At 43.5% G+C, this 27,012-nt stretch overlaps 1 long non-coding RNA gene across 2 annotated transcripts in view; it reads right to left on the bottom strand.

The window, feature by feature from the left end:
* Positions 1 to 27,012, bottom strand: part of LOC101934303 (uncharacterized) — a 47,663-nt gene that overhangs the window by 17,689 nt on the left and 2,962 nt on the right. The window contains exons 2-3 of one of the 2 annotated variants that reach the window (XR_006176212.2): positions 9,972 to 10,193; positions 7,447 to 8,813 (exon numbers count right to left, since the gene is read on the bottom strand). This is a non-coding gene — a long non-coding RNA (uncharacterized LOC101934303). Of the gene's footprint in view, positions 1 to 7,446; positions 8,814 to 9,971; positions 10,194 to 27,012 lie in introns of those variants that run through there. The other variant, XR_010600092.1, reaches the window with a different exon arrangement.

Genomic DNA, 27,012 nt, shown 5'->3' with positions numbered 1-27,012 from the left:
GACATAAATTAATGGTTGGAACAATCTTAAAATACAGCACCACCTTCCTTTCAAGACTCTTTTTTTTAATTTGCTTTTTTCCAAAAGATGGATTTTAATACAACTCTTAAGAGTATTCATTCCTGCATTTTAAAATATCAGATCTGACCAACCTGATGCTCAGGTTGCCACTTCTGAGAGTTTTCTTTCTGGGACAAATTAATCCATTGAGAGGTGGCCTTGTGTCATCATGAATCGTCATATTGCATCAGAACATTGTTTTGTAGTGATAATGTTCCCAAGTTGAGAATATTTTTGCAAGCTCTGGAAGGGTTTTCAAGTCTTGGGGAAATGGAATCACCCTGCTAAACATATGAGAAACAATCCTAGCCCTGGAAGGAGCTTCTGAGAAGCTCCAAAGTGACTTAGAATCCTAAGTTCCATTCTTAAAAGCCTATGTCTCATTAAAAATCAGTGGGACTTACACTCCTAAATCACTCAGCTGGGTTTTGAAAAAATTTTCCCCGGTCTAATTTGGAAGAAGTTTCTTCTGGATCACAGGGAATAGTAAAGACAAGAGTCAGACAAACTTCCAGGGGGGAAAGAACCTCAGAATTTAAGAATTTGATCTTATAAATTTGTGCCACATACAAAAAGTCTATGGATGTTTTGTAATCCAAACAATTAAAAGCATCCTCAAGTAAGTATCAAGTTTGTTATGAACGTTAAAGCAGTTGTAGACTTTTGAGTATAAATAGAAACACTTGCATTTGAACTCTTGTTCACTACCATTCCAAACCAATTAACAGCTGCAATGAAAGTAAAGGAGTAAATGACCAACCCAGATTAACAATGACTCCTCTACACTAAATAAGCTCAGTAAATTTTGGGGGTCATATTTTGATCTTAGTTGTACCAGTGTAACTCCATTGACATCAATGGAATGACTCCATTTTTTTTTTAATTGAGATGCTCCGATACTATATTACAGGGGGCCTGTAATGGGCTGTGCATTCCACACAGGCCCTGAAAGGGTTGATGTGGACCTGAAAGGGTTGATGTGGGCCTGAAAAGCCAGTTATGATATCTAGCTGCCCTTGAAGGGAGAGCAAGGCTTAACTGAACATGAAGCCCAGCTGGGCAGGGGCAGGCTGGTTGGTATAAAGCCAGGAAGCTGTGAGTTCAAGGAGGCTACAGGGAGAGAGTCTGTAGTGAGTCTCTAGGTGCAGAGAGGTGGGGAGGAGAAAACCCAAGAGATAGAATAAGCTTTGGGATCATAGCCCTGGAAGAAGGGTCAACCCCAGAGGAACAGTGGAGAAAAACAGCCTGAGGGCTGAGCAGGAAGAAGCCCAGGGAAATAGCAGCAAGCAGTAGGACTGAGCAAACAGTGGCTGCTTGTTATAGGGTCCCTGGGTTGGAACCCACTGTAAAAGCAGGGCCGCCCAGAGGGGGGGGGGGCAAGTAGGGCAATTTGCCCCAGGCCCTGGGCCCCGCAGGGGCCCCCATGAGAGTTTTTTGGGGCCCCTGGAGCGGGGTCCTTCACTCACTCCAGGGGGCCCCGGAAATCTCTCGAGGGGCCTGGGCCCCCGGAGCTTCTTCCGCTCCAGGTCTTCGGCAGCAGTTTGGCGGCGGGGGGTCCTTCCGCCCCGGGACCCGCCGCCGAAGTGCCGGGTCTTCGGCGGCAATTCGGTGGTGGGGGCCCCCTGCCGCCGAAGACCCCAGGCCCCCTGAATCCTCTGGGCGGCCCTGTGTAAAAGGCAGGCCTGGGTTCCCCTTTCAGCCACTGGGAAGTAGCACAGGATTGTGAGAAACACTGGTCTGGCAGGACTTTGTAGTCTGCCCTGCTTTCTGGGGTATCCCAGTGACCTGGGGGGAGGGGAGACGACCCTGGGGTGAGCAAATGACAGAAGTGGGAGCCAGACCAGATGAGAGCTGATTCCCCAGACACAGCTACAAGGAGATGCCCCCAACTGTCAGTGAATCCTGTGACAGGGTCATATAAGAATCTTAGATGGATAGCATTACACTGGGTAACTGAGATTAGAATTGGCCCTTGACACTTAGTATTTCATAGTGTGGTTGATTTTTACCAGGGTGCATGTTCCTTAAATGACAGTGCAGTTTTTATTTTAATTTCACTGCACATCTGAGCATCACAGCATGTTTTTGAAATGCTGGTTCCAAACACTGTAATTTAGAAGGGTAAAAAGATCCTGCTTTTTTCAGTTGTCTTAGATTCAGTTTCATTATAGATTTTTTTAAAGATACTTATTTAAAAAGACTTCACTTTATCTAGTGCCATTTGCTTAAGAAGTCAGAGAAGGGGGAACAAAAGGAGTCTTTCATCTAGGGAGAAGGAAATTGTGTTGTACAGGTTTAGTGAAGAAGCAGACTACTTAATGACCATTCCAATACTTGGTGCTGAAAGCCTCTATACTTACTTTTTCTACTCTCGGGTGTAACCAGGCACACAGTTTAACTCTGCGTCTCCTATCAGATGTACCCAGACCTTCCTATGAAAATATTATATTCTAAAAGCTTGTTAAGAAATGGTATTCATGACAAAGGATGCACAGATCTTCATTAACACTTTCCTAAACAAGGTTGCCATATATGTGGTCATCATGTTATTAAAATCAACTACTGCATATACTGATACCCTGCTTCTTCAAATGTGGAAGCAAATTTTCATTTAAGCAATTTGTCTTTTGACTGCAAAATGTTTGACTGCAGGAGTGTTGTCTTTTTACTGCAAAATATTGTTTATTTATGGCACCACAGAAAGTATGCATCATAATAATACTGATATTGATTGCAGTTTCCAATACTTGGTTTCCATAGATGCAAAAATATTTCTCTTGCCAGCTCATTTTCTGCTTTTTTTGTTGTTGTAGTTATGCTACAAAATGAATTCCCCACATTGCACTTTAACAACTTCACCTGCTCTGATCAGAGAAAGTCAATCTAAAATACCTCTGGCTACTGTGTAGCAAGTCCAGTTTAAACATTGCTTAGATGGCTTGCTTCAACATTGAAAAGGCACTTCTAAGTTGTTTCCCTGAATACTCTTTTCCATTTGGAGTAAAGTAGCTGGCCTGTCTCTGATTCTATTTTAAGCCCGAGGACAGCTTCATTGAGTGTATCAGTTAAATTACATCATTCATCTATGCTCTAGCATAGGAAACTGAGTTCTTATAGAGGATTATAACAGGAATATAACAATGTCATTTAAAAGATAAGGGGCTGAGATGTATTTCTTGCATGTAAGGAGCAAGATAACACTTAATTCAACATATAGGGTCCTTACCTAGGGGAGCTTTGAGAGAAAAGTAGACAAAGAATCTCTTTGCTTAGTAATAAGGGAGGAAAATTAAATTCCCTCAGACAAGCGACTTTTGGCTTTGTGGGGAAGTAGGCTTGGCACTAGAATGCTTTTATTTTACTTAACTAATCTCAAGCATTCCCAGTTAATTTGGGAAGGTTTATGGGTTTTATTTTGTTGTTTGGATTGAAACTCTCGCAGAAAAACTCCTAGTCTGAAACTTTTAAAGATCAGGCACATTTTTACCCTTATGAGTTTTCAGTAGAATGTTCCCCAAGGAGTTAAAATGGCTAAAGTACCAAACCAAAGGCTTCCTGGATTGCAGAGATGGAAAAGAAAAATGCATGGGACTAGTTAACGTTTTGCTCCTGAGTGGTCATTAAAGTAGACTGAAACAGGAAGGGGAGCTTAACTGTACCAGTGGAACTGGAAGAAGAACTGTGGGGGTGCTTGCTTCTGCTTTAACCAGAGGAGCAGGAGGTGCTCTCCAATCTGTTTTCTCTTCTTTTAGCCCTGGTTCCTGAATTAGATGGAGAACAGTCAATCAAGTTGGTTTAATGCAGATTTGCTTGGGAGGGAATAAAGGGGAAATGGTTCAAAAGCACCCAGGTGGAGAGAGAGTGTATTTCTGAAGCTGATGGTCCAGCATTGGAAGGACAGCTCTAATCTGTCTATTAACCAATTAATAATAACCTTATCTGCTGCAAAGTTTGAAATGTTTCAGGGCCTGGTGGAATGTGCTGAGCATTTAGCAGATTAGGGCACTGCAGTCTTGGAAATTGAGACAGCAGATAGTTGTAACCACACACAGTTAGACAGTTAAAGTATTTCATCACCCTCAGGACTTCTTGGTCAACAGGCCTTGGTCCTCCTCCCTCTTCTGGAATTTCAGAGGGATGACAATGTAACTAATGAGTGTATTATTGTATGTTTTGTCACTGCTTTGATTTGTCAGATTGTTTCCTTTTGCTTTGTGTTTTGAATAATCAGTAAAATATATGAAAACACAAAAGGAAAGAAGTGGGGAGTAGCTCTCGGAGAGGGCATAGTTGGCTGTACTACACCAGAATAATCACTTTGGAAGGGTGTCCAAAGCCATAATTTTCTGTTTTGCTTTTTTGCCTGAAACCATAATCTGATATTTATCAAATAAATGGAAGAAAATCCCATAGCTCAGTTGTTTTGCTTCCTTCAATACACAGTGCTCCCCTCTGTTCTCTCTACATAGAGTAAAGTTGCTTAGCTTGTTTACAAGGGGCTGACAAAGCACAGCAGAAGGGTGTGATATGTAAAGCACTCTAATTGCACCATGTAAATGCCGCTGGCACACTCAAAAGGTAACTTGTTCATGTTAACATAGTCCTGTTTTGTTAATGCAAACTAGCTACATTATTTAGAGAAGGGATCGGCATCCTTTCAGAAGTCCTGTGCCAAGTCTTTGTTTATTCACTCTAATTTAAGGTTTCGCGTGCCAGTAATACATTTTAACGTTTTTTAGAAGGTCTCTTTCTATAAGTCTATAATATATAACTAAACTATTGTTGTATGTAAAGTAAATAAGGTTTTTAAAATGTTTAAGAAGCTTCATTTAAAATTAAATTAAAATGCAGAGTCCCCTGGACTGGTGGCCAGGACCTGGGCAGTGTGAGTGCCACTGAAAATCAGCTTGCGTGCCGCCTTCAGCATGCGTGCCATAGGTTGCCTACCCCTGATTTAGAGCATTGTAGCAGGGTCTACATGTGGCAATTAGAGCATGTACACAAGCCCTTAAGATGCTTTGGGCCTGATTCTCCTCTCATGTCAGTATATATTAGGAGTAACTCTGCTGAAGTCCAGAGGGATGATATTTGAGATGTGCAGTTGAGGAATCTCATGGAAAAGTTAAACATACAGGTGAGTGTGCAAAATCCCTCTTCATTTGCAATAGGTGCTTCAATTACTTTTGTCAAAGCACTGTCTTTTGAAATTGAGTCCTTAATTTCCCTTTGTTTGTGCACTTTAAATGTCCTTTGAAAATTTAGCCTTCTGTTCAGTATCCTCCCTGCTCCGTTACAAATTGCTTAGTACCAAAATGGTACTCAATACTCATACTTCACTGCTTTAAAAAATCATCTAGAGATTATTGGAAATGTGTGAGCATATCCAGATCATCTTCAAATCTCTAAAAGTTGGCCAAACAAATTCAAAACTAATAGCAACATTTGCACAAGTACAGTAGAACTTCAGAGTTCTGAACACCAGTTACGAACTGACCAGTCAATCACACACCTCATTAGGAACCAGAAGTACGCAATCAAGCAGCAGCAGAGACAAAAAACAAATACAGCACAGTACTGTATTAAATGTAAACTATTACAAAAAAAATAAAGGGAAAGTTTAAAACAAAATTTTGACAAAGCAAGGAAAAACTTTCTTTGCTTGTTTCATTTAAATTAGGATGGTTAAAAGCAGCATTTTTCTTCTGCATAGTAAAGTTTCAAAGCTCCATTAGGTCAATGTTCAGTTGTAAACTTTTGGAAGAACAACCATAACATTTTGTTCAGAGTTATGAATAACCGCCACTCCTGAGGTGTTTGTAACTCTGAGGTTCTACTGTAATTAACATTTTCCACTCAATGTCATGCAGTCCAGTGTGATCGAGTGTAAAAGGAAAAGATTTATACGATCTGAAGAGAAACCAGAGTATACTAAATAAACTGCTAATCCTAAAAACTTGGCAAGAACATTCTGAGACTACCTGCCTTACTGTGGTCTTTTAGCACGTAGCAGTCATTAATTAGCACATCCAGTAGCGGATAAACTAAGCCAAGTGAAACCAAGAACAGCAAGACAAAATAAAAAAAAACCACCAAAACTAAAACCTTAGATAAGCAAGGTCATTTTCATTACCACATCACACACCCAAGTTTATCAGAGGGAATGCAAAATAAACCTTTTTTGTCATGATGTTCACAAAAGTATTCTGAGATTTCTGGCTTTGCTAATGCTTTCGGTGAATAATACTTTGCACTTTCATCTCAACTTTCATCTGAGAATCTTCCAGCACTTTGCAAACATTAAGGGATAGGCACAATTTATCTCTGCATAGGAGCAAAAGTGACCAGAGGAGCAGTTCTAAATGACATTGAACTAAAACATTGGTGCTAGCCATTTCAGAGTAGCTGTAAAGAGTGGAACAAAGGAAGCCATCAGCAATGAACAACAGGTTTTTTGGTCCTATAGAAGCCAGTATCTATGCTATATATTATTCTTGAGTGTCATCTACTGTGATCTTATCTTTCAACTATTTTTATATATATACATACATAGCACACTCTTGTAACATCTCTCTCCCTGTAAAGGAAATCAAGTAATTAAAATTAACTATATAGTCTTTAAAATAGCTAGGTAACTTTACTGTTCTTCCACTATATGTGGTTTTATTTTTGATTCTTTTCCTTGTCTCATGAGCGCAAGCATCAAGACTTCTGTGCTGCAGGGTTTTCTGGCATCACCACTGCCAACTCCTGAGGGTCACAGGAGGGTCACTGGTCACTGCCAGTCTCCCCTGCACCTCAGCCAGGTTAAGGAATCCACTTGAGTCATTCCTTGATGGCAACTATTACTTGGTTGTTAGGGAATAATGGTTGTGGCAATACAATTAACCTTTTATGGACATGACAACGTGCATTGTCCAAGGAGGCACACTAATGTGCTATCATAGAATTTTAGCCCGGAGTTGCTTTCCAGAAGTTTGGGGATTTAACTTGCACAATTTTGCAGTAAGCATTAAATATTGTATGTTGCAAGTAGACCCACTGGCAGCAGAAGATTTGAATATCTGAACTGGTGCTGTTTAAAGTTTTTGCTGTACAAACCACTTTTTTCTTTGTTCTTCACAACCCAAATGCAACAGGTAGAGGTGAAACAAAATCATCTGAGGACGTATAGTTGTTACTCTCCCCCCTTCCCCCCCTTAGACTATATTTTAGGACTGTTTCTGTCACTGTTTGCAAACTTTTCCACAATGATTTCTTTTTTTGCAATAAGCATAATATGGTACCATATGATGGACATTGATCTCTTTCATGTTCTCTCACAACACATGCATTATATTTAACATCTTTGTGTGTTAGTTAAACAGAAACAGTCACAAAAGTCTAATACCTGCAAGCTGCATGGAAATTTTATTAAAATACCAAAGCAGATGCTCAAACAATATGGAAACCCAAAATAAAAAACAAAAGTCAGAGGACCAAAAAGCGCCACCCTGGTTAAACAACAGAGTACAAGAGGCAGTTAGAGACAAAAAGATATCTTTTAAAAATTGGAAGTCAAATCCTACTGAAGAAAATAAAAAGTTGCATAAACTTGGCAAGTCAAGAGTAAAAGTATAATTAGGCCAAAAAAGAATGCGAAGAGCAATTAGCAAAAGATACACACACTAACAGCAAAACACTTTAAGTACATCAGAAACAGGAAGCCTGCCAAACAGTGAGGCCACTGGATGACCAAGGTGTTAAAGGAGCACTCAAAGAAGACAAGGCCATTGCAGAGAAGCTAAATGAATTCTTTGCATTGGTCTTACCTGCAGAGGATGTAAGAGAGATTCTCACACCTGAGCCATTCTTTTTAGGTGACAAATCTGAGGAACTGTCCCAGACTGAGGTGTCAATAGAGGAGGTTTTGGAACAAATTGATAAATTAAACAGTAATAAGTCACCAAGGCCAGATCATATTCACCCATGGGGGGATAGCTCAATGGTTTGAGCATTGGCCTGCTAAACCCAGGGTTGTGAGTTCAATCCTTGAGGGGGCCACTTAGGGATCTGGGGCAAAATCAGTACTTGGTCCTGCTAGTGAAGGCAGGGGGCTGGACTCAATGACCTTTCAAGGTCCCTTCCAGTTCTAGGAGATAGGATATCTCCATTAATTTATGTATTTATAAGAGTTCTTAAAGAACCAAATATGAAACTGCAGAACTGTGGTATGTAATCTATCATTTAAATCAGCCTCTGTTCCAGATGAGCGGCTGATAGCTAATGTAACGCTGATTTTTAAAAAGGCTCCAGAGGCCATCCTGACAATTACTAGCCAGTAAGCCTAACTTCAGTTTCAACCAATAGAAAAAAACAAAATTATCAGACGCATAGATGAACATGATATGTGTTCCATTGGCCTGCAGCAGCAAACCGCGGCCAGTGGGAGCCGTGATCGGCCGGACCTGCGGACGCGGCAGGTACACAAACCGGCCCGGCCCATCAGGGGTTTCCCTACACAAGCAGCATCCCAAGTTTGGGAAACACTGTGTTAGGGAATAGTCACAACATGGCTTTTGTAATCATGCTTCATCAATCTATCATCAATTTATTAGAATTCTTTTAGGGGGTCAACAAACATGTGGAGAGGGGTGATCCAGTTGATATAGTGTATCTGGTCTTTCAGAAAGCCTTTGACAAGGTCCAACACCAAAGGCAAAAACCAAAGTGGGCAGACATGCAATAAGAAAGAAGGTCCTCTCATGGATCAGTAACTGGTTAAAAAAGACAGGAAACAAAGGTAAGAATAACTGGTCATTTTTCACAGTGAAGAGAGGTAAATAGCGGTGTCCCTCAGAGATCTGTACTGGGATCATTGCTGTTCAACATATTCATAAATTATCTGGGGGAAAGGGGTAAACAGTGAGGTGGCAAAGTTTGCAGACAGTACAAAATTACTCAAGATAAGTCCAAAGCTGATTGTGAAGAGTTACAAAGGGATCGCACAAAACTGGTGACTGGGCAACAGAATGGCAGATGAAATTCAATGTTGATAAATGCAAATAATGCACATTGGAAAACATCCCATCTCTATATACAAAATGATGGGGTTTAAATTAGCTGTTATCACTGAAGAAAGAGATTGTGGATAGCTAATAAGACAGAAAATACCATAATGCCACTATATAAATCCATGGTATGCCAACACCTTGAATACGGTGTGCAGTTCTGGTCACCCCATCTCAAAAAAGATACATTAGGATTGGAAAAAATACAGAGGATGACAACAAAAATGATTAGGGGCATGGAAGATCTTCCATATGAAGAGAGATTAAAAAAGACTGGGACTGTTCATCTTAGAAAAGAGATGATTAAGGAGATATGACAGAGGTCTATAAAATCATGAATATATGGAATAAGTGAATATGTGAAGGGGTAAATAACACTTAATGTTCTGTTCATTCCCTCTGAGAAACTTGGCACTGAACACTGTCAGAAGACAGGATACTGGGTTAGGTGGACCATTGGTTTGACCCAGTATGGCCATTCTTATGTTATGTATTGCTTGTCTTTCTTTGCAGATGTCTACTCTGTTTCTTGATTTACTCTGTATGTTTGCATATCTTCCACTATTTCTAATACTTTCAGTTTTTGTAGCTGTTTCTTTGCTTGTTTTGCTGCTGCAGCAAATAGCAGCATTACAACTAAGATCACTCTGGCTTCATTATCTTTGGTGCCTAAAACGACATGATCTCTAATAAGTTTGTCTGTAAGTGTGCCAAATGTGCATGATATGTCTAACTGGCATGACCTTGTTGCATATTAGTCTATAGCTTCTATTTCACTTTGATTATATACATTGAAAATATACCTCTGATATTGCATTGCTTTTAAGCACAAAGAATTTTTCTAGAGCATTTCAGATTACTTACACTTTTGCCTTTCTTCATCTGCTAGCTGTAAGTGCTGACAGACTAGGAAGCAATCCTTACCCACTGCTTTATTCAGTGCATTATTTTTATAGCTACTTCCTACTTTATCCAGGAGTTCCTGAAGAAGTTCCAGTTTTCAGATATTTCCATGCATTTGCATCACAGCAGGGAGCAGAATGTTGATCACAGTCATTCCCAACATGATTCAGTGTCTCTAATAAGCTACAACAGAGAATGAAAAGAGTAAAATTAATAGATTTTAAGGCTAGAAAAGGACCATTACATTATCTAGTCTGACTTCCTATATTACAGAATTTCTATATATAGAATTTCATTCAGTTGCTCCTGTATTGAGCTCAATACCTTTTTTGACTACAGCAAATGTGACCAAGGAACTTCTTGATGCCAACTGGCAGATGGCACAGTCGGTGAATAGAGTTTTACAGGAAGCCCGTAGGTCAGTTATATTTGTAACAATTCACTAAAAGGTGGCATGGGAGGTCTCCACTGAAAACCAGTAACAAACTTGTCGTCATAACCATTGCAAAATATATGTAAGGATAATATTTAAGGAGATATGTGCCAATACTGGAAATTATGTCCTTAAGGTCTATGAGTTAAAGCAGGTCACTAGGAGGTGACAACCATGCTTCTTTCAGACAGGCAGGAGACACTTATCAGTCTGGTTATATGAAAATTGAGTATCGGTTACTTCACAATGGATATCTATTTTCATACTGTGTCATCAGCTAATCAAGATTAAGAAATTAACAAGAGATCGTAAAATCTATGGGAAGGAATACAAACAGGAGTGTATCTAGTTTATGAATAAAGATCAAGATACATTTGGGATTGCAAAGGGACACTCTACTATCAAGACTGTATGTTCCAGTCTATGCATCCGATGAAGTGGACTGTAGCCCACGAAAGCTTATGCTCAAATAAATTTGTTAGTCTCTAAGATGCCACAAGTACTCCTATTCTTCCTACTATCAAGTTAGCGGTCAGTGGGTTGCTTCATGAACAGAAGATCACAGCCAAGCCATGCTGTAATACACTGCAAGGATTTAGGGTGAATTTTTGTTCTTATGACATTATGTCATATTAGTTAAGTTTAGGCTCCAGTATGTGTGTTATGATTTTATTTTATATGTAAGCCTTTGTTTGCAATATTCTGCTTGCTCTCATTTGAATCTCTGTTCTTTGTTAAATTAATTTATACTTGTTTTCTCTATAAATAAATCTAACTGCGGCGTGTTAAGCAGAGTTGTATTCTGAGATAACTGTGAAGCTGGGATATACTGGTCCTTTGGGAACAGTGGATCTGGGAATTCTGTGAGGGTCCAGTGGATCAGGGAGTGAGGTTTACACTTGGAGGACTTGGGGATTGGAATGTGCCTGTCAATAACCTGTAAAAAGAGAGCAGGGCATGCAGAGTCCTGGAAGGCAGTACTTGCATTGCCAGAGGCTAAAGGTGCTGGGGAACAAACCCCCAGCAAGCACTGACAAGGTTTCCTCACACTAAGGGCAGTTGGTAGTGAGGCGCCTCACAACCCTGGGTACCCCCAAGAAGCATCACAGCATATTTTCCAGAAGGGTGTCCAGTCTTGATTTGAAGACTTCAAGAAATGAAGAATCCATCACTTCCCTTGGTAGGTTGTTCCAGTGGTTAATTACTCACTGTTAAAAATGTGTGCCTTGTTTCTGATTTGAATTTGACTGGCTTTAATCCTTCTTTGCTAGATTGAGTAGCATTTTAATATGCAGTATGTTCTCCCGTGAAAGTACTTATACACCATAATTAAATCACCTCTTGATTTTCCTTTTGATAAGTTCATCAGTGAAGCTTATCAAGTCTTTGTCAATTTTTATTTTTATTTTTTATAATGGAGATATCCTATCTCCTAGAACTGGAAGTCACCTTGAAAGGTCATCAAGTCCAGCCCCCTGCTTTCACTAGCAGGACCAAGTACTGATTTTGCCTCAGATCCCTAAGTGGCCCCCTCAAGGATTGAGCTCATAACCCTGAGTTTAGCAGGCCAATGCTCAAACCACTGAACTATCCCTCTCCCCAAATACCTTTCTTCTGACACCATGTTAGGGTTCATGTAAGCTGCACAGAGAAAACCATTTTTAGGGCACAACGTTTTGTTCATCCTACAAAACCCAAAAACTATGCTACATATTCTTGAGTACTATCTACTGGCACTGCAGCTATTAACCAACTATATATGTTCAGACAGAAAACACTTTTGTAACAGTAGCAATTGCTTTATTTGCACTAGAACTTTCACTCCACCAGTTGTAGCAATGGTGGGGAATCTGTGTTAAAAAACCCTAGAGTAGACAGGGTTTAAGAGAATACTGCACATAAATGCTTCCCCCGATCCCTGCTTCCCCTCAGAAGGGTTTCTGATGTTGTTCTGTCATCAGAGGGTATTGGGTGATATGAAAGCTTGCCACAGGCAGGGAATAAACATTAAAAGAACAACAGTAGAGATAAATATAAAAGTTGTGAGGTTTTAATATGCCATATTTGATAGTTGCTGTATTTGGGGCAATTTTTGGTTTCTCTTTGGATTACATCTTTACTAACTGACATCTGTACAAGAAGTCAATCACATATCTCTTCAGGGGACTGAGAATGCCAAAAATAACTCATTACTTACATAAGGCAGTCCTGGAGACATCTAATGAAGTGGTTAAAGTATCCAGCCTCCACTGCAGATAATCCTATCCTAGAGTGCAATCTCAAATGAGGACAGTAACAACGCCAGGGACAGTGTATGACAAAAAATATTATCCAGATAAGGATCTCCTCATTATGCATTGTGTCCCATGTTAATGAGATCTCCTTAATTCAAAGCACTGAGCATTCAGTAGTGATGAATGTAACTGTCATTTTCTTTTTCCTAGTTAATAAACCTTTAGTTAGTTTATTACAGGATTGGCTACAAGTGTTGTCTTTGCAATTGACCTGGGGTAAGTGACTAGTCATTTGGGACTGGGAGTAACCTGAATATTGATGTGATTTTTGGTGTAAGTGACCATCTATCACAAGACCAGCTTGCCTCAGTGGCAAGATAGGCTGGAATGCCCAAAGGGACTGTCTGAGACTCCATGGTAAAACTGTTATAGTGCTTTAGGAGTTCACACCTGTTACTGGGTTGGTTAAATCTAATTAGAGAACATACCACCGGTTTGGGGTCTCTGCCCTGCTTCTTGACAGTCTGCCCTGAGGTTGGCACTCAAGGTTGTGAGCCACTCCACACAGCATGAAAATGATGTCAGTTGGCATCCTGTTATTATTGATAATGTCAATGTACATGCATTTAGTTTTCACCACTTTCAGGGATAGTCCATATTCCTCACTGACTGTTTTTACAGACTCCTTCATTCATTGCATTGCATTGCATTGCATTGATGGTTGCAACAAATAGCGTTATATCATCAGCATATCTGAGGTCAGTTAAAAAGTGTACGCCAATGGAAATCCCAGCTCCTTCCACTTTATCCAACTGTCCAGGCTTCTCATATAATAAATTCTGCATACATGTTGAAAAGACTTGGGCACAGAATGCACCATTGTCTCTCACTCTGCCCTATGGAAAACCACTTGCTGACTCCTGCTGCTGTTTGCACCGTCGTCTCTTGTTGACAGTACAGAGTTGTGATGAGTACAATGAATGCTTTGGAATCTCCTCATCTGCCAGTATCTTCCAGAGGCAGTGATGTCGGACAGTACCAAATGCTTTGGAGTCATCAATTCATAGCCAAATACGACAGTAACTCTGAACTGTCTTGATCACTGAACGTCTGTGACTTGAAGGGTGTTTCTGGTCCATGAGCACCTTGGTGGGGTAGCCGTAGGGCTGGACACAGTAGCTCTGAAAGGCTTCTGTGGTTGCTCTGGCTGTGATCTTCAAAAGGAGCCTGGCAACCAAGAATTTGGGGCATTGATTCACAATGGTCAAGATGTAGGATGCACTGCTTTGGCTTGAGTTCATCCCCAAGTGGTCCAGTGCTACCAACTCCGAGGGCATGCTGGTCTCCATCATCTGGAGAGGGGCCCTGTCTCCCACCCTGGAGTTCCTTCTGCTGGTGCAGACTGGGTGGTTATCATGCCAATCCTGAATGGCTCAGGCCATCCCCACCTAGTAAAACCTCATGTGAACATTCATCTCAGCCTTCTTGGGGCCTAAGTGGCCTAAAGCATCATGATAGGCTTTGGAGAACCATATCGGCTGCCATGTGGGGCATCACCATCTGGGTGATTTCTTCATTTGTCCTGGAGTCTGCTTGCTCTCTCTCTCTCTCTCAGGGGATGATGTGGGTCTCCGTGCTAGCTGGGAAGCTTCACTACACCTCCAGCCAAGCCCCAAATATCAGGTATGGGTAACCCAATCCCAGCATAGGGATGGCTGTCTAGCCCTGGCTCTCAGGTGTTTGCAACCCCACTTCCTCCATAACCTTCTCCTTAAAGTTCTCAAACTCCATATTGGGGTATTGGACCTGGAGGGAGCGCAAAGGCTGCTGATCAACAGCATTACAAGTGCCTTCTGCACATCAGTTCGTGTTCTAGGTCCTAGGCCAGGGAAGGCCTCATCTTTTTGATGGAATGAAGGATCACTTGGCGGCTATTGCTGAAGTCCCTGAGTGGCTCGGTAGGTTTCTGAGCCTGAGCACAGAACACTTTCATCTGTTCGTGGGGCTTGGGCCCATAAATCTGATCCAGTTGCTTAAAAATATTTTCGATTGTACCCTTCTGGTCAGCTGGCCAGGTCTGCGCTTCCACAGGGAGACTCACCCCACATAGCCCAACAAGAACCCCACCATCTGGCATTCAATGAGGCAGTACCGATTAAATGTGGATTCCAGCCCTGCCTGGCAAGCTGTGAAGCTGGTCTGGCCATTCCCTTTAAACCGAGGTAACTATAGGGTCTTCATAAGTCAAAGTCATTGGGGCAGGGCAGGCTTCCAGGAGGAGGGCAGGGTTTCAGGGGCTTGGCTAAGAGCCTGTACTATTCAAAGATGTCCCTGGCCCTCCAGCTACTTGAGCCTCAGACACTGTCCCCAGGGATCCCTGTGTAAACGCCCCAAATCCTGTCAGGTGAGGGATTCCCAGGGTTGGAGAAGGGGTCCCAGCCCTGCACCTCTGCTCAAACGCCAACCCTATCTTTTAGATGGGGTCAGAGTTAACTTCTGTAACAAGCACCACACATAACAGTAGAACACGATTTTTATCTAACCCAGGCAAAGTCCAGACTAAACCCAGGGGAGGCTCTCTAGCAGGGGTTAAATAGACTTCCTGGCCCCTGTTGCAGCATAAGGAATTAAACCTTGCATCTGGCACAACATACAGCACACAGTGTGCCCGCCATCTAGTCCTGCTCCCGATGGAGCCTCTGTAGTTTCTTCGTTACACCACCAAGCTTTACAGGTGAGGTCCCTTATCTGCCCCCCAGCATCAGTTCATTGGCTCAAATCTTCCCAGTCTGTAGCCAATTCTGTGTCCTTGTTTTCAAGTGGCACTTGCCCTAAGCCAATCAGGTTTGGTTGTCCAGGGTGGCAGGAAGAGGGGAAGAAAGGGAAAGGGGCTCTAGTCCCACAATCACATCTGCACTGCATGGCTATCACTCACTAAACTTCCAACATCCCATCCCAGTATGCAGTGGACTGAATCACTGGTCTACAATTGTTGAGAAGTCGTCTGCTTCAGAGATAAAATGTGCTATTTATTATGTATTTTGATGTGCTGAATTCAAATATGACAATTAAAACAACTGATTGGCTACTGTTTCTAAGATATTTAAGTTTTTACATTTTATGTCTATGTATATTGTGTAGATAGTAGAGTTTTAATCATAAATTGTAAACCTAGGTCTTTTCATGTGTTTATGGTTGCTTTACATGATAATATTTCACCTGTCCTGTGTAACACTTTAAAAATCAGCAAAAGGGTTATATAAATAAAATTTATTATGAAACAAAAGGCAAAAAACTATTATGTACATAGTTTAGTCCTATTCAATGTCTACTCGGCGCTTCTTGACTTGTCTCTTGTATTCATTAAATGGAGCATCTCTTGTCACTGTCCACCAATAGCCTGCAAGCATTGATGGGCTCCATTTGCCCCGATAGCGTTTCTCCATTGTTGCAATGTCCTGGTGAAATCGCTCGCCGTGCTCGTCACTCACTGCTCCGCAGTTCGGTGGAAAAAAATCTAGATGAGAGTGCAAAAAAATGTATCTTTAGTGACATGTTGCAACCAAGGCTTTTGTATGCCTTGAGGAGGTTTTCCACCAACAACCTGTAGTTGTCTGCCTTGTGGTTTCCGAGAAAATTTATTGCCACCAACTGGAAGGCTTTCCATGCCATCTTTTCCTTGCCACGCAGCGCATGGTCAAATGCATCATCTCAAAGAAGTTCACGTATCTGAGGACCAACAAAGACACCTTCCTTTATCTTAGTTTCACTTAACTTTGGAAATTTTCCACGGAGGTACTTGAAAGCTGCTTGTGTTTTGTCAATCGCCTTGACAAAGTTCTTCATCAGACCTAGCTTGATGTGTAAGGGTGGTAACAAAATCTTTCTTGATTCAACAAGTGGTGGATGCTGAACACTTTTTCTCCTAGGCTCCAATGACTGTCGGAGTGGCCAATCTTTCTTGATGTAGTGGGAATCTCTTGCACGACTATCCCATTCGCAGAGAAAACAGCAGTACTTTGTGTATCCAGTCTGCAGACCAAGTAAGAGAGCAACAACCTTCAAATCGCCACAAAGCTGCCACTGATGTTGGTCATAGTTTATGCACCTCAAAAGTTGTTTCATGTTGTCATAGGTTTCCTTCATATGGACTGCATGACCAACTGGAATTGATGGCGAAACATTGCCATTATGCAGTAAAACAGCTTTAAGACTCGTCTTCGATGAATCAATGAACAGTCTCCACTCATCTGGATCGTGAACGATGTTGAGGGCTGCCATCACACCATCGATGTTGTTGCAGGCTACAAGATCACCTTCCATGAAGAAGAATGGGACAAGATCCTTTTGACGGTCACGGAACATGGAAACCCTAACATCACCTGCCAGGAGATTCCACTGCTGTAGTCTGGAGCCCAACAGCTCTGCCTTATTCTTGTGTAGTTCCAAATCCCTGACAAGGTCATTTAGTTCACCTTGTGTTATGAGGTGTGGTTCAGAGGAGGAGGATGGGAGAAAATGTGGGTCCTGTGACATTGATGGTTCAGGACCAGAAGTTTCATCCTCTTCCTCATCTGACTCAAGTGAGAATGATTCTGGTGCATTGGGAACCAGCAGTCCTTCTCTGTGAGGTACTGGGCTTATAGCTGATGGAATGTTTGGATAATGCACAGTCCACTTTTTTCTTTTTTGACACACCTTTCCCAACTGGAGGCACCATGCAGAAGTAACAATTGCTGGTATGATCTGTTGGCTCTCTCCAAATCATTGGCACTGCAAAAGGCATAGATTTCCTTTTCATGTTCAACCACTGGCAAAGATTTGTTGCACAAGTGTGCAGCATATGTGTGGGGCCCACCTCTTGTCCTTGTCCTGATCTCCAATTTTGCAGCCAAAATAAAGGTGATAGGCTTTCTTAACCATAGTGGTTATACTGCACTTTTGTGATGCAAAAGTCACTTCACCACAAACAGCAGAAGTTATCTGCACTGTTCACACAAGTACGAGGCATCTCTGCTCACTTTGGCTAAACAGAAATGTGTCCCTTTGCAAAATCAAACACTGACAAATAAGAGAGCACGACACTGTATGATTTCTAGAGCTGATATAGGGCAATTTGTTCAGCAGAGTGATGTAAGCTTCGTTATGATTGCATCATCCATGACTTCTAGGAATAACATGATGCAATTCACATCATGTATGACGCAATACCAGCTTCAGATTGCATCATTCATTGTTTTGCCTAAAAAGCAAGTACTGTCCAAACCCAGTCATAGATTTATTCATAGATCCAGTCAAAGATGTATTTTAGTCATTTCTGGTTTAAACTGAGATCCCTTCCCTTTATAACTCACTTATCCTCCGCCATTCCCAAGTCAAGGGTCGTATATACTGACCCAATAGCATATCTTGAAAACTAGAGCCAATCAACAATTTTAACCATCATTTTCGTTCTCAGTGACCCAGAATTAGTAAAGTTTGACTACATTTATTTCAGAAGCATTTTGGCTGTAGAGCAGTGATATAAAACCTGGATGAATTCTCTTGGAGAGTCTCTCTTTCAGTTGTTCTGAAGTCCTGTTCAAGGAATCTGGGATGGCTGTAACTGTATTCACTTCTAACCAGTAAAAATTTTGATTAAGCCTGGAAATCAGGTAGCTGTGCATGCAAATAGAAATGAATCTAACTAGCAAGTTGCCTGCACAAATATTCATTTACAAACACAATTATAGTCAGTCAGTGCACAGAAAATCATAGTAACCACAACTGTGTACTTTTTTCTGCACGCATACTTTTTTAAAGTCAAGCCTCTAATATCCCATTGTATGAACAAATACCATGCAAGAATTTTATTCTTAACCAGTGGTGTCTTTGATCCAGTCAGGCTCCCTGTGAGGTGGCCCACCAGACTGATATGGGAGAATCCAGCCTCTGGATCCTTGGGTGTTTTAAGCCTTCAGAAGCTGAACAGATCCCAGACATTGTTCCAGTTTTGGGGTCCCTAGACATATTCTCTGCATGAAGACCCTCTCTCTAACCTTCCCTCCTGAAAACTGCAACCTCACATTCCCTGTCCATGGTACCCCTGGAATCAGTGCTGACCCCTCAGACTCCCCCTTATCTTAAACACATCCTCTCCTATAATCCACCAAAGTTGTGAGCCTTCTGGTTTACCTCTTCAAAGGGCTCTTTACTTAATCCCATGAGACATACACAGATCTATGCAAAAATAATAAACCCTACACACAGTTTCCTGCTTCGGTTTCCTCATCACTCCAGAGCATTCTCTGGACAGAGGTCAGAGGCCCTTGGATCATTCAGGGTCCGTATGCTCCAGTGCATGACTTGCCCCGAAACAGTCATCCTCTGCCTCTGGGTTCCCCCTCCCCGTCCAAGATTTCCTCCTCCTGGCTCGGTCCACTCTCGACTGGCATGCGAACCAACAAAGTATCCACAGGGGCCTTCACAGTGGAGGTGGGGTCACCACCAAGTATCACATCCAGTTCTTTGTAGACCCGGCATCTCGTGGGCGCAGCATTGGAGCGTTGTTTTGCCTCCTGTGCCTTGTGGTAGGCATTCCGCAGCTCCTTCACTTTAACCCTGCACTGCAGTGTGTCCCAGTCATGGCCCTTTTCTGTCATGCATCGTGAAATCTGTCCGTAGGTATCAAAATTCCTATGGCTGGAGTGCAGCTGGAACTGCACAGTCTCCTCTCCCCAAATGCTGATGAGGTCCAGCAGCTTGGCATTGCTCCAAATGGTGCATGGAGCAGGCATGGCTACCTGGAAAGATGCACTGAGACCACTGCACACATCACCAAGCAAACAGGAAGGGGACTTCCAAATTTGCAAAGGAATTTATGGGGTGGGGATGACGGTTGGTCACCTGAGGGCACAACCGTATAGTTCAAACCAATGACCAGAGAGGTGAGAATAGGCATTGTGGGACATCTCCTGGAGGCCAATCGCAGCGCTGTAGCCCCGGCGCAGAGAGTTGCACACCGCTCATTGGGATGGGTTTTTTTTTAGTGCTACAACTACGCAGTTTTTGCGCACTAAGTGGCTTGGCAATGTGTACACCTCAGGAGTTACAGCGCAGAAAGCTGCTTTACTCGCAGAAACTTGCCAGTGTAGACAGGGCCATAGAGACTATTGAAGTCCTCATGCTGTTCAGTGAAAACTCTGCTCAACAAGTCGGTCAGTACATCATCTTTCCATGGTAGGTGTGACAGTGGATGCATCCAATGAGGGTACTGAACTTTATGATCAAGGAATTTCTTGACAACTGGTAAAGCATATATTTGGAACAATATTTTATTTATTTTCTTTGGCTTCTGGTAGTTTAATGGAAATTTTCTGGAATTATTGTATAACCTTTTTCCATCCATGCTTTCTGAGAATAATAAAATGGTGAAGGGGGGATGGGGTTAAATTGTGATTTGACTCTTTCTTTCTCTGGTGCTTTCCAAACCCTACATCCTTGGACAAGAGGGCTGCTAGAAAAATCACACTGAGAGCAAGCACTGGACTATAGAGGTCTCCCTGAATGCAGCTTTGCTAGTCATCAGGTCATTCAAAATTTATTATTTTGGCCTATGCTGGATTAAAATATAGAGTAAATTCAACTGAAATCAAAGCAACACTATAATGACATATTGACAATACTCATGCAAATATGGAAAATATTAGAGCTCTTTCTGGATGTTTAAGGATAATGCTTTAGTGTATTGCCAAGTTGAAAAACGGAGGTAAATTTAGTATACTGGGCATAAGAAATGGAGCAGATTATGAGACTCCTACTGAAAATAATTCTATTAACATTGGAAAATATCCAGGACAAAACACTGTTTTCACTTCCTTTAAATGAAAAATAAACTATTTTGTATCTTTATGAAATACATTAATGCCAGGAATATTTTAGAGTATTCTTTAATTCCACCGGGAACTTGTTAAGCATTTAAATATTTCTGTCAGTTCAGTTTGGCAAAATGAATGGGTTATTAGCTTCTGTTTTTGAATGCATCAATCTTCTTTCAGAAGAAATGGATCTTTATATTCCCAGCTATTGCACAGGTGACAAGTTTGGAAATGTAAACTATTAACTTTTTAAAGAAAATTATATATTAGTAGTACAGAAATTATAACTTTACTTCTTTCTAAATTGTGTATTGTTTTGAAATTGCAAGAAGATATCTAGTTTGACTCTGATGACATTAAACAGTCCTTGACTGCTCAACTACCAATAAAGTAAACAGACAAAGACTATTTTGTTGAAAGTTCTTCACATTCAGAAAGAGATATCACTGCCAGCTTAAAGCAATTTAAATAATTTTCTGCTGTGTAATTAGTATGGGTTTCCACCAGGAAGCTCTCCCCATCCTTTGGTTTTGGCTTATTTTCCTTTTTTGTGAAAGCATTGTACATTAAATAACATACCCAAAATCACAGTTGTTTGTAATGGTCTTTTACACATTCTCCTTACTTTAAAAGTTGTCATGCTTTTTTTCTTCTTCTGTTTTTAAGCTCTTACCCCCTTGTCTCTTTAATACCTCTAATACCTGTACGAAGTGCAAGCTGGTCTCCAAATTGGAAGAGAAGGTTAAAGGACTGGAGACCCAAGTATCAACCCTGCAGTGCATCAGAGAAAATGAAGACTTTCTGGATAGAAGTCAGTGTTTGGTACTGCAGGCACAGCATGCTGAAGACTCAGAGAGGGCAGTGCAGAACGGGGAAGAAAATTGGTAACGTGACCTCCAGAAGAAGAAAGAGGGGAACCCATGTATCCCCAATGCAGATAGAGGTAAGACACTGTTTTCAGGCTCTCTGCACAGGTACTATGGTGGAGAATGGTTTGGAAGAGTTATCTGAGGGAAGGGATCAGAAGGAGACCCCGTCAACCGGAAGGCATGGGATGCATTGTCCTAGGGATGGGGGTTCCACGACCACCACTCCCAAAAGAAGGAGACGGTGGTGGTGGCGGGGATTCCCACCTAATGGGGACGGAATCATCCATCTGCCGTCCAAACCGGGAGACTCGAGAAGTGTGCTGCTTGCCTGGAGCTAGAATTCAGGATGTGATGAAGTGTCTGCTGAGACTGATCAAGCCCTTGGACCACAACCCCTTCCTACTCCTCCACGTAGGCACCAATGATACTGCCAAGAATGACCTTGAGCGGGTCACTGCAGACAACGTGGCTCTGGGAAGAAGGATAAGGAGTTTGAGGTGCAAGTTGTGTTCTCGTCCATCCTCCCTGTTGAAGGAAAAGGCCCAGGTAGGGACCATTGAATTGTGGAGGTAAATGTGTGGTTACGCAGGTGGTATCAGAGAGAGGGCTTTGGATTCTTCAACCATGGGATGTTGTTCCAGGAAGAAGGATTGCTAGGAAGAGATGGGATCCACCTAACAAAGAGAGGGAAGAGCATCTTCACAGCCAGGCTTGCTAACCTAATGAGGATGGCTTTAAATACAGCAGTGCACAGACAATCCAGGAAGTTTTTGGAGAGTGTTGGGGATAACTTCCTGGTGCAAGTGCTGGAGAAACAATTAGGGGTCATGCACCTCTTGACCTGCTGCTCACGAACAGGGAAGAATTGGTAGGGGAAGTAGAAGTGGGTGGCAACCTGGGCAGTAGTGACCACGAGATGGTCAAGTTCAGGATCCTGACAAAAGGAAGAAAGGAGAGCAGCAGAATACGGACCTGGGATTTCAGAAAATCAGACTTTAACTCCCTCAGGGAATTGATGGGCAGGATCCCCTGGGAGGCTAATAGGAGGGAGAAAGGAGTTCAGGTGAGCTGGCTGTCTTTTAAAGAAGCCTTATTGAGGGTGCAGGAACAAGCCACCCTGATGTGCAGAAAGAATAGCAAATATGGCAGGCAACCAGCTTGGCTTCACAGAGAAATCTTCGGTGAGCTTAAACACAAAAAGGAAGCTTACAAGTGGAAACTTGGACAGATGAGTAGGGAGGAGAATAAAAATATTGCTCGAGCATGCAAGGGTGTAATCAGGAAGGCCAAAGTGCAACTGGAATTGCAGCTAGCAAGGGATGTGAAGGGTAACAAGAAGGGTTTCTACAGGTATGTTAGCAACAGGAAGAAGGTGAGGAAAAGTGTGGGACCCTTACTGAATGGGGGAGGCAACATAGTGACAGATGATGTGGAAAAAGCTGAAGTACTCAATGCTTTTTTTGCCTCTGTCTTCACAGACAAGGTCAGCTCCCAGACTGCTGCACTGGGCAGCATAGTATGAGGAGGAGGTGAGCAGCCCTCAGTGATGAAAGAACAGGTTAAGGACTATTTAGAAAAGCTGGACATGCACAAGTCCATGGGTCCAGATCTAATACAGCCGAGAGTGCTGAGGGAGTTGGCTGATGTGATTGCAGAGTCATTGACCATTATCTTTGAAAACTTGTGGTGATCGGAGAGGTCCCGGACAATTGGAAAAAGGCAAATACAGTGCCCATCTTTAAAAAAAGGGAAGAAAGAGAATCCAGGAAACTACACACCGGTCAGTCTCACCTCAGTCCCCGGAAAAATCATGGAACAGGTCCTCAAGGAATCCATTTTGAAGCCCTTGGAGGAGAGGAAGGTGATCAGGAACAGTCTATATGGATTCACCAAGGGCAAGTCATGCCTGACCAACCTGATTGCCTTCTATGATGAAATAGCTGGCTCTCTGGATATGGAGAACGGTGGATGGAGAACCTTGACTTTAGCAAAGTTTTTGATACAGTCTCCCACAGTATTCTTGCTAGCAAGTTAAAAAAGTATGGATTGGATGAATGGACTATAAGGTGGATAGAAAGCTGGCTAGATCATCGGGTTCAATGGGTAGTGATCAACGGCTCCATGTCCAGTTGGCAGCTGGTATCAAGCATAGTGCCCCAGGGGTCGGTCCTGGGGCCCGTTTTGTTCAACATCTTCATTAATGATCTGGATGATGGGATGGATTGCACACTCAGCAAGTTTGCAGATGACACTAAACTGGGGGGAGAGGTAGATATGCTGGAGGGTAGGGGTAGGGATAGGGTCCAGAGTGATCTAGACAAATTGGAGGATTGGGCCAAAAGAAATCTAATGAGGTTCAACAAGGACAAGTGCAGCATCCTGCAAGAACCTGAAAGAATCCCATGCAGTGCTAAAGGCTGGGGACCAACTGGCTAAGCGACAGTTCTGCAGAAAAGGACCTGGGGATTACAATGGACGAGAAGCTGGATATAAGTCAACAGTGTGCCCTTGTTGCCAAGAAGGCTAATGGCATATTGAGCTGCATTAGTAGGAGCATTGCGAGCAGATCGAGGGAAGTGATTAAATTCCCCTCTATTCGGCACTGGTGAGGCCACATCTGGAGTACTGCGTCCAGTTTTGGGCCCCTCACTACAGAAAGGATGTGGATAGAGTAGAGAGAGTCCTGCAGAGGGCAATGGAAATTATTAGGGGGCTGGCTTACGAGGAGAGGCTGAGAGAACTGGGTTTATTTAGTCTGCAGGAGAGAAGAGTGTGTGTGTGGGGGGATTTGATAGCAACCTTCAACTACCTGAAGGGGGGTTCCAAAGAGGATGGAGCCCGGCTGTTCTTAGTGGTGGCAGATGACAGAACAAGAAGCAATGGTCTCAAGTTGCAGTGGGGAGGTCTAGGTTGGATATTAGGAAAAACTATTTCAGTAGCAGGGTGGTGAAGCACTGGAATGGGTTACCTAGGGAGGTGATGGAATCTCCATCCGTAGAGGTTTTTAAGGCCCGGCTTGACAAAGCCCTGGCTGGCAGGGCCGGTGCAACCACTAGGTGAACTAGGTGGTTGCCTAGGACGCCAACTGGTTGGGGGCGCCAAAAAGCGGTGCCCTGGCTCGGTAGGGAGGAGTCACCTTCCAGAGGTACCGGAGAGCCAGAGCGTCAGCTTGCAGGGGCAGCGAGCCCCAGCCATGGAGGAGCCGGCGCGGCGCAGGGGGGCAGCAGCCCTGCAAAGGCGGCGGCGCCGCTAGTAGGGAGCAGCTGTGCCCCCGGCCCCTCCTGCCCAGGCTGCGGTCCGCCCACCCCCTCCCCGGGGCTCCTGCAGGCTGCAGCAGATGCATGCGGGCAGCGGCCCTCGTGCACCCCCTGTCTCCCCCTTCGCCGCGCTTGGGCTCTGCGGCTCCCAGCGTCGGCTCCCACTCCCAGGAGCCGTAGAACCCGAGCGCGGCAAAGGGGGAGCTGGGGGACACACGGGGGATGCCGCCCTCATGCGTCCAGTGCAGGAGCCCCCGGGGGGATGCCAGGCCGCAGCCTGGGGGGGCACCCTCGGCTCCCTCCCTCACTGTGCTCGGGTTCTGCGGCTCCCAGGCATGTGAGCCGCCGCTGCCCCTCCCAGAGAAGGCTCAGGGCCCCGCGCTCCAGCGGCGGCTCACATACCCTGGAGCCACAGTGCCCGAGGGCGGCAAGGGGGGAGCCGGTGCCCGCATGCATCCGCTGCAGTCTGCAGGAACCTCCCAGGGGGTGGGGGGGGCGCCGGGCCGCAGCCTGGGCAGGAGGGGCAGGCACGGCTGCTCCCTGCTAGTGGCGTCGCCGCCTTTACAGAGCTGCTGTCCCCCTGCACCACGCCGGCTCCTCCATGGCTGGGGCTCGCCGCCAGCACAAGCGGGACGCTCTGGCTCTCGGGTGCCTCCGAAAGGGGGCGCCTCCCTGCCAAGATGTTACAGCGTCCCAAGCCTGGCAAAGCCAGTGAGTGGACTCAGGGCAGGGGCTGCTGGGGTGGGGTGGGCTCGCGGGGAGGAGGCTGTGCACCCTCCAGGGGAGTTCAGGGGGCAGGGAGGGGGGAACCCCAGGGAGTTCTGGGGAGCAGCCCCTGGGCATGGCTGGCCCCTGAGGTCTATAAAGGCTCATTGGGATTTGCCCCTCAATGAACCGATGTGCAAGGGGGGGAGGCGCAAGGTGGAAGTTTCGCCTAGGGTGTAAAATATCCTTGCACTGGTCCTGCTGGCTGGGATGATTTAGTTGATGTTGGTCCTGCTTTGAGTAGGGGGTTGGACTAGATGACCTCTTGAGGTCTCTTCCAACCAGGAGCGCTGCCAGCTTTTCTGCCGCCCTAGGTGGCGGAAGATCCCACCCCGAAATGCCGCCCCCCCAGAGAGGTGCCAGAAGGTCCCGCCGCCGAAATACCGCTGCGGTCACCGCCCCCCAAATTGTAGTGCCCTAGGCGACCGCCTAGGTCGCCTAATGGGTTGCGCCGGCCCTGCTTCCAACCCTAATCTTCTATGATTCTATGATTTTGTATATTAACTTTCCTACTAACTTGAGAATGTGATAGCATAGTAGTTGAAGTTTCTTTTTGTCCTTTAAGAAATTTTTAACTGTTGTTCCATCTCCTAGTAGCTACGATGTTATTTGAGAAAATTATTTTTTTGTGGAAAAAATTCAAAATTTCCTGAATTTTCTATTACAAAAACCCTGCCTTTCCCCCCTCTTTCTCTCCTCCTCCTTTTCCAGTGACAAAATGGAAAAAAGGAAAGAAAGGGAGGGAAAAATGAAAATTAAAACAAACCTATTTTTGGTGTTTGAATTTTAATTTAAAGATGGAAAAATAAAAGCTCTACAAATTTCAGTGACAAATTTTGTTTCTGAAAAAGGCCATTTTTTGCTGACAACTAATGAAAAATTTCAACCAGCTTGAATTAAAATGTATAAAGTATATAAATCAGGGGCTCTCCACTGGGTGTTGAGACCCCTCAGGGGGTCACAAAGTTATTATATGGGGGCTTGCAAGCTGTCAGCCTCCACCCCAAACCCCGCTTTGCCTCCTGCATTTATAATGGTGTTAAATATATTAAAAAGTGTTTTTAATTTATAAGGCGGGGGTCGCACTCAGAGGCTTGCTATTTGAAAGGGGTCACCTGTACAAAAGTTTGAGAATCACTGATATAAATCAATTAGTGCTAACGTAATATTAATTATAAAAAGTAACCCAAGGTGGCCACTTTTTAATTTTTGAACTTTTATTTTTACTGTGAGAGTTTTAGATTAAACCTTTAAGATCAAGGTCCTGTACCTCTACATGGACATAACTGTTTGTAAGAGGGAGGATTTGCTCCAATACGTTTGGTTCAAGAGGATTGTGCTGGATTGCAAATTTCTTCCTCTCTCTCCCCTACCCCCCATTCTCCCTCTATCTTAGTTTACACAAATAGGTTCATTATTAGCGGGTGGTTACTGTTTCACTATACTAATTACACAGCAGAAAATTATTCTAGACTAGATAGAAAAAAATGTGCACGCCTCTGAGACCATGCCTTCAAATGGTGCATCATATTTGTCTGAGCTGTATTGTGTGTGTCAAATGTAGGTTGTAAGCTCTTTGGGGACAAGG

Source organism: Chrysemys picta, chromosome 3 (assembly GCF_011386835.1).
Source record: "Chrysemys picta bellii isolate R12L10 chromosome 3, ASM1138683v2, whole genome shotgun sequence".
NCBI lineage: Eukaryota > Metazoa > Chordata > Testudines > Emydidae > Chrysemys > Chrysemys picta.
This window is presented reverse-complemented; position numbering and strand designations above follow the sequence as displayed.